The 14,408-nt window shown below is 38.5% G+C and overlaps 1 protein-coding gene across 4 annotated transcripts in view; it reads left to right on the top strand.

The window, feature by feature from the left end:
• The window catches only part of ZNF385B (zinc finger protein 385B), a 172,804-nt gene that overhangs the window by 18,079 nt on the left and 140,317 nt on the right, over positions 1-14,408 (top strand). The gene's annotated exons all lie outside the window — the stretch shown is intronic.

Here is a 14,408-nt window from a genome sequence, read left to right as displayed (position 1 = left end):
TTGGTTACTGATTGAATTGGCCATTTAACATAAGCTGAATGAATTAGAATAGCTGAGAATTCTCACTGATACTTGTCAGGTATTTAATTGCTTATGACTAAACAAAAAAAAAATGATTTGTATATTGTTTATAAGTATTTTGTTAAATGAACTAGTGAAGCCTACCCTTCCTGCTTTTTAGGGATAAAGAAGCATTAACGTTGCAATTGCAAAACTGATGAGTCCCCATCTGGAGTTCAGGGAACTGGTTTGATTACTGCTTGTGATGAGTTCAGGCCGAGATGGGTGCAGAGAAGTGTTCTGGTTGGGGAAAAGGAGATCCTGTTTTTTTTTATGGGGAGACTTCCTTAGTCTTGGAAAATAAAGGCTAAGGAAAGGGGGAGGGTGTGGGAACGTGAAGGAAGAGGAAGCACCTGCCTTCTGATGCATGTAGGCACTGCACACACCAGGGAAAGAGAAATTTTAAACCAACAGTCAGCGTTGGCCCAGAACAAGTGGCTAGAGATCACTCTGGAAAACCTTGTATGGCCAAATACAGGTCTGATTGTCCTGGCTGAGGTACATGAGGACTGAACTTGAAGGTCTTTTTTTTTTTTTTTAAGTCTTGTGTTTCTTATAGTGATAAAGCATAGCAGCAGTACAGGACTTGATCAAGTCCATGGCTGAGAGAACATCAACACTCCTGCCTAGCTGCCAGATATGTTGTCAGCTCTGAACATTCAAAAATTTGTCAGGTCCTAGTGTAAAATTGAATTTGTTTTCTCTTTATTTCCCTTCTAGTTTTTGAGCCTTTAGGGTTCCTATTTTCAGTCATCTCTACAAGGATTAGAGGGATACTTAAAAAGCTAGAGTTCCTAGGGATTTTTATGGCTGCATGAGCCAGACTTAAGAAAAATGCCTAATAGTGCAAGATACAATTCTGAGAGCTAGCAGCCCTGAACTGATGAGCAGAGTGTCATAAACAAGAGACATTAGATTGATAGAGTTTTTTTAAGTGAACCTTTCTAGATGATGTTTCAAAATGTCATGTTTGTGATGTCAGCACAGGAGGCATGTTCAATCCATTGGATCTTTTAAGGCAGTAAGTGTGTTTTAAAATTGTTTTTTAGGAGAAATTGTGTTCAGTTATCAGCTATTCAGCAAAGTGTAACTTGAGTACAGGTCAGCTAGATAAGGTAGTGTGAGAGCGCCAAGGTCTTCATTAATCAAGGGATCTATTAGAGGAATTGCTTATCACAAGGATGTTTCGCATTATAAAGTCAACTGTTTACACACTGCAAAAATAATATTTTTTTAAAATTTCTTGATTAATAAAACATTTAGGAAGTTGAAAAACCACCAAATGTCTCCAAGGAATGCAGCAGCTCTGGCAACGGAGAGAGATCTACTGAAATAAGGTATAAAAGACAGCTTTACTGCAATCTTAAAGTTGCAAAGGGCTTTGAAAAGTGAATGGCCAGAAAGAAATATCTCATGAGAGTAAAATGGGCTTCTGAAGGATAACTTCAGCTGTAAATGCTAAAGTAAAAGCTTCTTGTTGTGCACCTCAGCATTTTCAAGGGCAAAAAATATATATTCTGATCACACTTCCATCTTTCTGGGGGTTTTATTTATTCAGAGGAGATTAACAGCCAATTTTCAGTGTGACTGCTTTCATCAGAAGTTTATCCCTTCGCAAAATGATGTTTTTACTTTTTATGGGAGCAGTATGCATGAATTTCTGTGAAGACTTCAGATTCGTAGTTGTAAAATGAAAGGTGGAAAAATGTTTATATCCTAAGGAGATGCCAGAATTGTATTCTGTGAAGGATGGCAGTATAAGACTAACTGTGACTTGCATAATTTTATTTGTCAGATCTTTTTGTGTTGAATAACTCTATTGTGGCATTGGGTTTTAATTACATTTATGATTACATAGACATGTAATAAAGCCATGTGTTCTGCATATAGCTGCAGTAGGATGCATAGATTGGTATTTGTGGTCTCTGCAGTAGAGGAAGCAGTCTAGGATGATTTAAAGCAACTGACAGTTGTACTAACAGTCATTTAGAGTAAGGAAACTTTTTGTTAAGGAGCATGGAGAAACTCTACCTTGTGCCCCACATTGCCTCTGGTTGCTTCTTTGGGGGGAGAGGAATGACAAATCCTTCTTTTTGCATGTACTTGTCCAGATTTTATTTCTTTAGATGGGTCCTACTTTTTCTTAAGAGCTAAGCTGTCATTTGGAGGTGACTGTTTGGTGTATTCTGTTCTTCTGCCCTGCCTCTACCCGACATGGTATGAATGCTGGAGGCGGTGATGCACTCGTGCTGACTGGAGGCGTCTCCCTTCAGCATCCGCTGCCGGGCTTCCAGGAGGATCTCTGCTGATGCAGCCTTGTAGGTGTGGGCTGTAGCACCAGGGGCTCGTACAGTGTTGGGCTGCAGCAGAGACCTTTGAAACCCCTCTCTCTCATTACTGTGCAGTACAGACCTTCACGATCTCTCTCATGCCCTGTTTTTCTGACGTTAATGATTTAAAGGCCATTTGGCTGTGTTTTGAAATCCCACTTCTTAAGGGGTGAGTTTAACCAATACCTTTTTTTAATCTGTGCAGACAGTGATGTAACCTTTACACTTGTGCAAGAGTTAACTCCCTGCCTCAGTGAAAGGTTTTCATGTACCTGGTGATTTAGAACTGTTTGGAAAAATGCACTGGTGGATGTGTTTTTATATTTTCTCTGCTTGCTTTATATCTTTATCAATGTACAAAAAAAGATTTAATTAGATGATTTAGAGAGGAATGTGTAGAATTTTATGTAGTTCGAGTGGCCCCAGATTGGGGAAATTGCTGTATTCTCTGTTAACCATCTATAAATGGGTATGACAGATGAAGTGAGTAAGAGGAAGTTTGCGCTGTTTGTGAGGCAGGCAGAAGATGTCACACTAGTTCTGCTTTTTACTTGACTTTTATTTCCTCTATGTGTATATAGTATGACAACACATGAGCAGGAGGATAAGAAGAATCTACAGAGATATGGGGGTAGGAAAAGAGCTGGGGCTGGGCAAGAAATCATAAGATGGAGAACAGCTGTCAAAATGATAGCAGTAGAGAGATGCAAGCAAAGGAGGCAGAAAAAACATCCTGTCAGCAAGAAGGAAAATTTCTAAAATTTCTTCAGGCCAAAGAAATCTGTAAGTTCTGCAGAATTTCATCTTGCTTCCTGGTCTCAGATTCCATCTGGTTCCCTCTGAGCTTGTGGGCTGTACGTGCCTTTTGCCACTGATCACAGTGAGAATCCTTTGCTGCTCTCAAGGTGTTAGAGGTGGGCCCAGCAGCATGTTGTCACTTGTTCCTGATTTACTGCATGCCTGTTAACAGTGCAATTTACCCTTCTTTTATTGGGCATTTAGAGAGCCATAGCCTTCTGACCTGTCTGATCTAAAATAAACTTAAACTAACCTAGTAGGTCTCAAAGTCTTATAAACCTGACAGCAGATGGCACATGCTTTTTGTTTAGCCCTGCATATACTATCTTGGTGGGTGGTAACTGCCTTAGGACAAAATCAGCATCCCACCAGTCACCATCTGGGATGGCAGATGATATGTGGGACTGTCATGAATAAGCATTCTGATGTTTGTAAATGTCCGAAGGAAGACACTGCTTGTTAGCGCGGCAGTTGGTATGCAGTCAACACTGTGAGAAGCTCACTTTATGCAGTGATCAGCAAAAGCTGAATTGTGTGCCTCGGGTCCATCTCTGTAATATGGGTGGATGTAAGGTGATTCTTCCATACTTTGTTCATTTTTGTGGTGCGCTTGAACGGCCCATATTTTGGCAGACCTTTAATCTTTGTTGGTGCTTTTGTGCTAAAAAAAATTCTTCTGTTTCTTAAGTACTGTGTCAGAGGTGATGTTTAGATGCCTCAGATCATACCTGATGCTGATAATGAGCACAAATGCATGCTACAAAATGTGCCCTTGCTTTGAAAGTCTAGCCTGAGTTGATGGGTGAAGGGAGGGGACGATTTGGACACAAAGGTGTAAAATGACTTGCAAAATAACACCCCAGAGTTTTGTTCCAGATGCAGGAGTGGAAATGCACATCTTCTGGCTGTCCTCTACTCCCCTCCTCTCTTCTCCCAGGTTGGGGATACACAGACAGAAGTGTGAACCATGAGGATACCCACAGGACACTTTGCTCATCCTTTCTGTCCCTGGCTTTATGCACTAAGCCTCTCTTCTGGTCATAAGTGCTTTGAGAAATACTACTTAGACCAGTTTTGGTTGGAAGGGTCGCTTGTTGTTCATGTGACAGCTTATTTACGTAGAGTATTTTAGACAGTAAAGCTGTTCCTGTAGGAAGCTTTAGGTTGTATAAAGTACAGACATCTTTGAAAGGAAGAAATCTGTACATGTATCATGCAATTTGCTTTATACTGCAGTTAAGACATCTGTTTTGGTTTGTGTTACGGCATGTTTTATTTGCACTTAGCTCATCTGTGTATCTGCTGAAATGGGTATGAAGCAACAGTTTCATGAAATGACTTCTACTTCAGTGATTCAAATGGCCGATGACTATTTTTTTTTTTCTCAGTACCTTCAGAATACTTGGTATAGAACATCTACAGGAGTCTGGCACTTAAAAATTTTATGCGGTTTAGTGCTGTTGGAATTGCCAGTGGTTCTTTGGTATGAAGGTTTTGGCGTAGGGGAAATGTGCTATCTGAGTGTCCTCAAGTGTTTTTGCCTCTTAAGTATGATATGAAAATAGTATACTGATTTTATGCAAATGAATAATAAAAGGGGAGTCAGCCAAACAAAACCTCACATGAATTCTCAATTCAAGTACTACCTTTTAGCTTAAAATTAAAGTGTAAATCTTAGAGGTATGTCCAAGAGTTTATCCAGTCCAAATTAGATTAGTGCAATATGGTTGCACTGACTGGAATGCAAAGAATTGAGGAGCGTTTGTCTGTCAAATTTGTATGAGCAAATGCATTTACTCTAACAGGCTCTTAATTGAGGGAAAGCAGGGTGGATTATCTGCAGCATGGAAACACATGCATGTGCTATTTCTGCATCAGAGTGTGAAATGTCAGCAAAACCAGCAAAAGGCTGGCTCATTTTTTATGAATGGAAGTGTATTTTAATGTGGAATAAAATAGGTATTCATAATGGATTTTGCAGGTAGCAGTCGCTTAAAGCCTGAGGTGACTGGCAGCTCGAGTTTAGGAGAGGTTTGTGCAAGTCCATGGATGGGCAGGAGGAATTAGGGAGTAGCCATGTCTTCGACTCTGCCAGAGGCTTCTCTGAGTTCAGTATCAGCACGAAATATGCTTAACCGCAGTTCGTTTAAACAAGGAAAATGGGAAGCGAAGGGTTACACTCAAGGCAGTGCTGACTTTAACCTGGTCTGTTCCTGCATGTGACTTCAAACTAGGTGATCCACTTGCCTATTCTTATGGTCTGTTGCTACCAGTTGGATAATTCTCTTATAACTTGATCATAAATCTTAAGTCGTTAATAAGACCAAACATATGTCCCTTTACCTTTGAACTGTAAGGGAACATTGCTTTCAATATTTTTAAGTTCCAAAAGAGAATCAATAGTTTACATGGACACTGACAGTCTCTTACGGATGACTAATCTGGGAGGATCCTAATCTTTTTAGGAGCACTTTAGGACTGACATTCACTGCTACTGATCATGCTTGCAGTTTTGAGCAGGGTTTTCTCTCCTTCATATTCTTAGTGCTGTCAAGCTAGCTGATGTGTCTCAATCTCACACTATTTATGAATGTAGTTGGTTTTTGGTTCATGCCCATGTATTATTTTCTCACAGTCCTCAAAGTTCTTCCCTTTGTGTCCAAGAGCTCATTGTCAGACTTGGGCTGTATGAACAAGGTGACTGTCTACTCTGCCTGGCTTTCCATTGTGGCTTCCCTTTATGCTCAGGTGAATTCTCGATGTTTTTTTTTTTTTTTTTTTTTTTAGAAAGGTACAAAGTGATTTTTGCTTCCTGAGACCAAAGCTATATACTCCTCAAATGTGATTATGCTCAAGCAAGATAAAACAACAGCCACGTTCAAATATCCTGTGGGAATCTCCCATTATGTCAGTGGGTTTTGAACTTTATTCATGCAAGTTCATACCTAAAACTTTTTTTATGAATAAAATAGATGCTTCTCTAGAAGTACCTTACATCTTGTACCAGTTCTCCAATTAGTTAAAAGCCATTTGCTTTAAAGTGGGTCTTATCTTACATTTTGAGAGATTATTCAAAAACATATAGAAATAATTCTTTAAAAAACTACTAATTTTTTTGTGGTCCTTCTATTGTTGAAGGCAGGTTCAAACTATATCCTCTACATCATTTTCCTTTTCTAAGTTTGTTCTCAGCTCTTCTGAGTTGTAAAATCTGGTGGAGGTGCATCTAATTAAAGTTTCATGTTATTCAGTGCAGATGTTTTTTCTATGGAGGAATACAAGAGGAGTCCTTTGATTTAAAAGAACACTTGGATACAATACTTTGAAAGATGCAAGAAAAAAACCGATCTAGCAACTTTGTAGAAGTCTAGAGATTTAGGAAATCTCTAGAAAATTTTAGGAAATCTCTAGAAAAACTCTAAGAAAATTATCTTAGAGACAATATCATTTAATTTTTTTTATTAAATTACTGATTGACAAGACAGTTCCCTAGTCTCAGAGAAGCAGATTGTGAAAATGGGCAAAACTGGGAATACACTTACGAAAACTCACTTTGTTCATTTCTGCTTGAAAAAATTAAGCTTTTTAAAAAAAATTTGATCTACTTTTTGAGGAGTTGCTATTAAAATGACTTGTACTTTTCACATGTTTAACCTTAAAAAAAATAGGTGGGATGGTTTTAAAACTATTACTGTTTTTTCCTGGCTTCTTGGCATTTTGGCATGTGAGATGTTTTAATCCTGACTTTGTCTGACAAAGAACTCATGTAAGTCTGTCCATATTTTTGTGGGTTTTTACCTGCTTCCTGGGCGTTGCTTCAAAAATACAGAATATTTGGGGTTTAGGTCTTTGATTGAAAACTAGAGTTCCTGGATGAAATAATATGTAAATATGACCCAATACTGAATCAGTGATGTTTGGTATGTTGTGGACTCTTTTTTGTTTATGAGGAAACTAAAATGCAAAGACTGGACTATGTGGTACCTCTTTGAATGTGTTGCAGCCACCACAGTAGGGGTGGCAGTGGTTATCGAGAGTGTTATATGGATTTATTCAACAGACTTGTTGATGGAGAAAGGTAAGGGAGCTGAGTGGCCATTTTCCTGGCAGGTCTGTTGCCTCTGATAGACGTATGCACGTGGTAGGGGAAGACAGAAGTCTTAAGATGACATATACAACCATGTGTTGAACACTTTGGGCATCTAGATGTTCTTCTACAATTAGATAAGAGTACCTGAAGTAGAGTGCAAGTCAACTGAAGGTAAGTAATGGCTTAATGACAGATTCCCAAGTAGAAAGTACCAACTTGTCAAATGGTTCATCAAGCAAAATCATGTTACGATAATGCTGGGAAACTATCTGTTCCTCTCGAAGCATAATCCAGTATAGCTGTCTGGACTCCAAACTTGATTAACCTTCTTGGCAACAGTCAGATATGTCAGGTGAGGATATATCTCTTTGGTAAGTAAATTGATGTGTAAATCTACTCTTGTTAAGAATGCCAGAAATCTGTAAGTTTGGGGCCTGAAGAGGAAAGGATCAGCCTTATAATTAGAGCTATCTACAGACATGGGCACATGCAACTGCAGTCTGTGATAATCTAAACCAGGAGTGATTTTATTTACTCCAGTTTAGCTGAGCTCACAGTCTAGTACAGTAGGTCTAACTTTATGTTTCCTTAACATGGACAGTTACAAGGCTGGTAGTGTTACTGTAAATTTGGTCTCAGAAGAACCCTATGAGACTTAGTTTGAAGTTTTTAGAAGGCAGGCATTCTTTATTGCAGCCCTGGATGCATGGGGGATCATTCCACCTAACGTGCATGCCGAAAAACAAAAGCACGCTTATTATATACAATAAAAGAAATGAATATTAATGTAATTTCTGAGAAGTACACACCTATTTCCAGAGGATCTAATGAGTATGTTAATATATTGTGCAAGTGTACTAAAATTTGGGGAAGGGTTTCTGGGGGGGCTTCCATGGGGGTTTTCAGTGGTCTGTGGTGGTCCCTAGTGGTTGTTGGAGAGGTGTCTCTTAGTGTCCTTTCCATGAACTCTGAGGTTTTTTTCCATATAAGGCCTCATCTTGGCGTATTGCTCTGTCTGTAAAGTTTCTCAGCTTTCTTATCTTTGACTACCACAGGTGTCTGTTGGTTTCTCTGCCCTCTCTGGGATGTACCCATCACAGTTGCAAAAATTATGTCCTTGGGCGAATTCTTGTCTGAGGCCCCTTACAGCAGCTAGTGCCAACTGCTTGCAGGCATGAGCTAGCAGGCATCAGTAGAACTAAGCAAAATACTAGCTACTTGAATGTTTTCGGTTTTCTGAATTACCTTGTACTGAACAGCTAATGTTTGCGTTGTGAAACAACCATCTATTTTTGTAGTTTAGAGAGAATCTCATTCAAATGTTAAATACTCTAAAATGTGTTAGTGAAGAGGCTGTCAGCCATTTGTCATACTATACCATTCAAAAGTTTTCATGAACAAGAATAGCAAGCTGGGTTGCTATTCTTCTTCACATTGATAAACTAGCATCAAAATACAGGCTAAAAAATTACTTAACCTAGTTTGGTCAGTGTGCCATGATTAACTGATTATTTATCCGTCACAAGGAATAAAAATGTATTTGCTTTTCTGAACCATCCAGTTTTTACTGTACTAAAACATTCTATGTGCTTTGTGAGCAGAGATGAAAGAAAAAAGGAAGAGTTGATCAGATGTGTGTGGATGGGTAATAAATAGTTTGACAGGTGGAAACGTTGCAGAATATGATGCCTCCTTGAGAAATTTCAGAACAAGATGAAGATTAAACATGGCAGTTCTCTGTTTTGATTTGTACTGAAAGGAAGAGGAACACATCTTCTGAAAGAAAACTGGTCCCTTAAACATATGGGGGATTTTTCAAGGTTGGCTTCGAAATAGTCTCTAGTGCTTTTTTAACACTGTAGGATACTGCGCACAAGGCACTATGCATATGCTGTTCACCACAGTATCCCAATAGAACTTGTTGCCCAGATGGTGCAAACCATATGCCTCTTGATAGTTTATCTATGTTTGGGAAATACTATCTAAAAATATAAGAAAGGTCATAAGACTTCTCAAAAGCAGCTCTAGTGAGTTTCTTTTCAATAATGCATTGGAGGTATTCAAGCTGTTTGTTTGGGGGGGGTTTGTGTGTGTGTGTGTTTTATGACAGAGATGAGGAACTATGGAATCATACTTGCTACAGTGCAAGACCACAGCTCTTAAGGCATGCATGCAGACTTCACTAGTCCATCTGCGTAGATAATTTTTCCCCACAAGAGGTGCTTAAGAGGTGTTACAGCACAAGGCTCAGTCTTGGGTGTCTCTTTCTCTTCTCCCAGCCCCTGCCAGTTGTCTGAATGAACCTTTTTGGAAATTTAACAAGCCAGTTAATTTTTATATTTGTTCCTTTGTCTTCTGTAACTCATTTGACTATTTCCAAAGGCTAAAGGAGAAAAATCTCTTTGCCCATATGTAAGCTGTTAAAATACGTTTTCTATTTTGCTTACCTGGCACAGATCCACAGAGGGACAGCAGTCTAATTACACTTCCAGCATAGTGGTTCTTTGAAGTATCAACTAATTAGGAATGGGCATTGCAAAAAGTTTAGACCAGCACTCAGGAAAAGAATGGTTCATGTATCCTAATGAATTAGTGATGGTTAACCAAAGCTTATTTCCTCTGAGTAAAGATTTGCACATTCTCACCTACAGCAGTGTACTATATATGCTACTTCTTTGTAGCTCCTTTGAAAGCACAACTCTGTTTAAAAGTAAATTAGCTAAATTGAAAGGCTAATTGCCTTGAGCTTCAAGTACAAAGGATGTCCATGCTTAGATTTCTTTGCCAGCTGTAAGAGGCTGAGAAGATGTGGTTTCAGAAATCCTAACAGGGTATCTCATGACACCTAGGAATTTTAATGTGGTGTCATAAATCACTAATTTATTCTTGCTCTAGTATTGCTTGCAGAATCTATTCGGATAGATCAGCTCTGTGTACTGAGGAGGAAACGTGATGGGGGACAACTTGTTTAGTCTGGTAACAGCTTATGTCAAATACCTGAAAAGCTCTTACACTTGCATTGCTTTCTCTTATGATTTTGATCAGAGTAAAAATGAGTATGTCTTGTTTGAATCGGAACTTACTTTTGCAAGAGAAAGCAGCAGACTTTCAAATACCTGTGAAAGATGAATATGGCATACAATCCCTTTATGGACTTCGATTTTTTTTCTGAATCATTTCAGCTGGAAGTTTTCTAACATACTTGGATGCTCTTCTTTGTTTTCTGCTTTTTTTTCTTGTTTTCACGTTCTCACCTTTCAATTTTTAATTGGGTCTAGTCCTCTAAGTTGTTGAGTAAATACAACTACAGTGATATAACACTACCTTTTTAATCACACTACCTGTGTGTAACTCCACAGAATCATGTCCTTTATGTATGGGACAGTTTACTTTGTGGATATTGTTATGTATCAGCTGCTGCTGAATGGCTTATACTGTGCTGTATCCAGGTTTTACAAAAGTGGGAGCTCGCAGGATTGATCTATTGTATTTTCTCAATATGATCATTTGCATCCTTTCTCCCTTTTAATGAACTTGTATTCTTAAGTCTTAAACCTACTTCTAAATACTTCACAATCCCATCTATAACTATTACTCTAAATGATTTTTTTGATTTTGCAGGATACAATGATCATGTAACTTCTCTTTATTCTCAGTTCACTGGCTGTAGTCTCAAGTAGCTGCTTCTGTTACATGATAATGTTATTGAGCTATGTGTAAGCCTGAGGAATGAAATGACCTCATTTCATATCTGACTCCTGGTGAGTGAGAATAAGTACCATCCAGAACTCTTCAAAATCTGTCTGCACTGAAAAGCTCTTTTTGAAGAAAAAAATAAAAAGACATTTGCCAGATGCTTGCTTGCATAAATTTGAGTGACTAGGAAATGTTGAGAATAGGAAGAATGCTCAAATTTTTTGGTGTGTGGGTTTTTTTTAAATTGCAATTTAATGTGTATGTACAAGTTTCTTTCATAAAAGTGTAAAGCATTCAGATAGCCTTCTAATGAAAGGTTACCTCTTACAAAATAGATCACATTCATGGTGAAGATTCTTAACACTGACTCAATGCAGAATTGTACTTGTTCTGTATATTCTAGAGCCAGAACATTTCAGTAGAGATTTGTAAAGGTGTGTTTTTCCAACTCTAACTTTAAAGAAGAAAGGAAGGAGACGGTATTTTAAAGACAAATGGGACCTTATGAGAAATAACCTTTTTATTTTTTGAATAAATGGATACACCACAAGAAGTGATCAGTTATAGTAAAAGCTGTATTACTGTGTGAAGGATGTGCATACTGTAAAGTCTTGGTGGATTTTTGTCACCACCACTTTCTTCTTAAAGACTTCAGAAGGGTCTGGACAAGGCTTTTCAAACACGGATTATTTGCTGTACCAAATGTTCAGGTCTCTCAATTCCAGGAAGACGAGGGCTGGGATTTCTGTGTGGGAGCAGGCAGGCTTCTGAGGGCTGGCGTGGTTTGGTCTCTGGCTGCATGTACAGGTCCTCTCCAGGGTCAGACCAGTCAGAGTATGCTGCTGCAAGCCCTCCTAAAGCCAATGTTTAAGATGCTCAGTGTAGGTATTTTTTCAGAAGTGCTTTGCATCTGGTGTTCCCATCAGTTGTTGGGAGGTCAGTGCTGCTTATAATCAGGTCACCTTTTAATTTAGATGCAGAGCTTTAGACAATCAGGGTTATTTTAAAATTTCAGCTTGTGTTTCTTATTTCTTAAATTAGTAGCAAGAGATTGCTTTAAGGATTCATTTGTCCCATGTTAATGCAACTAAGACAGTACTTTGTAGTAGGAGTGAATATAAAACTATTCTGTTCTTACAAACAAAAGTAAACGTGGACAGTAATTTCTTTTTCTTTGAAGGTTAATTTTCTTTCTAGACTGGCAGCTGGGATGCCTTAGGGTGTAGGTGCAGCGTTTGAGTCCTTGCTGCGCTCAGTTGTTCTTTCAGGGTGTGTCCCATATTAAAAACATTTTTGGTCATGTCAGGAGTGCACTTTTGAGGCAAGTGTTCTGATTTTCCCCACTTAGTCTGCTTTGGTTCGTATTTCAGCAGGCTTTAACAATTTAACAACTGAAAGGTTTTGCTCCGTTGAATGAAAGTAAACCAAAATGTGCAGTTCAGGAGTGTGTGTATCTTGTGCTGCAGTGATAATGGGCTAATGCAGTACCAGACCAGTACTTTTCCAAAATAAACCCCCTTTGAAAGGTCCCGGTGCTGTTACAGGTACTCAGCAGCAGCTGTTTGCTCCATCAGTCTGCCTTCTGATCCACGCAGCTTCCCAATGCAGATGTTTGCCTCTACCACTTTTAAATGTATCCAAAACAACTGAGTTTTATTAAGATCTTACAGACTATTGAAATAATTACTGAATTATGTTTTGAATTATTTGCTTTCTCCAATCAAACATGAGATTTCTGACAAGCCAAGATTTGTAAACTTCCCTATTTTATTATAAATAATAAAGTTTGCATGTTTATAGCATCTAAAACATTGTAATATAAAAATACTTTTGTTTCAAAACCTTTTACTTCAGGGAACAAAACCAACAGCACTGTTGAAATAAAAATATACAGAAAACTAAGGGAGTAGGGGAAGTTATTTATGGTTTAAAAAATACATTGAAAAGTAACAAATACCAACTCTCTAAGCAGATTAAATTTTCAGATGAAAACGTCATCTAAGCTCAGCTGAGTCGAGGACCTTGGTTGCTTGCCTTGAAATATGATACTTACGCTTAAATGATTTAGTGTGACACTGTCTAGCCTAGGTTTTCAGGATCACTAGTAATTTGTTTTTAAAAGCAATTAGGTACCTCTACCCTACAGTTATTTTTAATAATTAGTTCTTGTTTTAATATTTGATGTGCTGTTTATCTTAAACAAAAAATATAACCAATACATTCATTATTTGATGACAAGACTGTTAGCTATATGAAATCTGTTTATTTAGCATACTTAATCTGTGAATCATGCCTGAGGAGGAATCTTTACAAATACTAAAATTTTAAGCATGGGCTAGATTTAGGAATGTGATGAGATACTCCATCCCACCATATAAATGACTCTTTAAAGAACCTATCTCTGAAGTTGTTTCCATTTGTATAGCTGTGCCAAAGAACCAGACTTTCTCCTGGTAATATACTTGTCTGGATAACGAGAGGACTATTCTAGTTCTGCTTGTGAAGACTACACTGTTTCGGGGAGGATTGCTACCACTGCTTTTGTGTTTTGTTTTGTGTGCGTGGAGGTGTGGTCTCTCTCATTCCTCCTGCCTAACAGGACGGTAGGTGTGCATAAAGATCTGTGCTCCTCTGGTTCCCGGGGCTTAAAAAGGGGACTGCACTTGAAGCCTCTTTGCTGCTGAAAGCTGATTATAGGTGCACTCTTGCCTGTAAAGAACTTATCACCTGCACAGCTCCCTGACCCAGCCTTCAGCTGATCCAGAGTATTTGGGGGGAGGGGGGCAGGAAGAGGAATAAAATGTAAACAGCAAGTTGTTTAGCCAAGAAAACAGAAATATTAGAGTTATTCTAGACCCTTCTCCCACTTGTAAGGAGTGCCCCCCTCCCCCCCTTCCTTCTCTCCTGGTTTATCAGCATACCTTAAATAAAATACAGAAGTACACACTTCCCCCCCGCCCATATATAAAACTGTTCTTTGTGCAGCTTGGTTCATTTATCATTATGAGGTTTTTATTTTCTAGGGACAAGTGCATATTTCAGGTTCTTGGATTGTTGTTCAGGGACTGTCATTTACTGTGTATTTGTGTAGCTGCTACAAGACTGACTTCTAGCTGCTATTTCTCTAGAATAGTTTTAGTTGTGGAGGTATTGATGGACTGCTGTAGACAACATCTTAATGCTTGTATGAAGGCTGAAGATTTGGGTGTATATAAAAGTAGAAAGTATTCATTAGTCTCACTTGAACAGTCAGCTCTCTTCCAGTGTTTCAGTAACATCTCTTGTCAGCATCCTTTTTGTTGAATAATTGTATTTGAGGCAGTGGGTACTGCTGTGGGCATTGGAAAGTGAAAAGCTCCAGAACCAGTGTTTAGTGAAGCGAAGGAAATGTATTTGAAAATAATCTTAACCTCTGCTAGAAATGCACTAATAAA

The sequence above is a fragment of the Strix aluco genome, chromosome 6, assembly GCF_031877795.1.
Source record: "Strix aluco isolate bStrAlu1 chromosome 6, bStrAlu1.hap1, whole genome shotgun sequence".
Lineage (NCBI taxonomy): Eukaryota > Metazoa > Chordata > Aves > Strigiformes > Strigidae > Strix > Strix aluco.
Note: the sequence above shows the minus strand (reverse complement) of the source record. Positions and strands in the feature narration are given on the sequence as shown.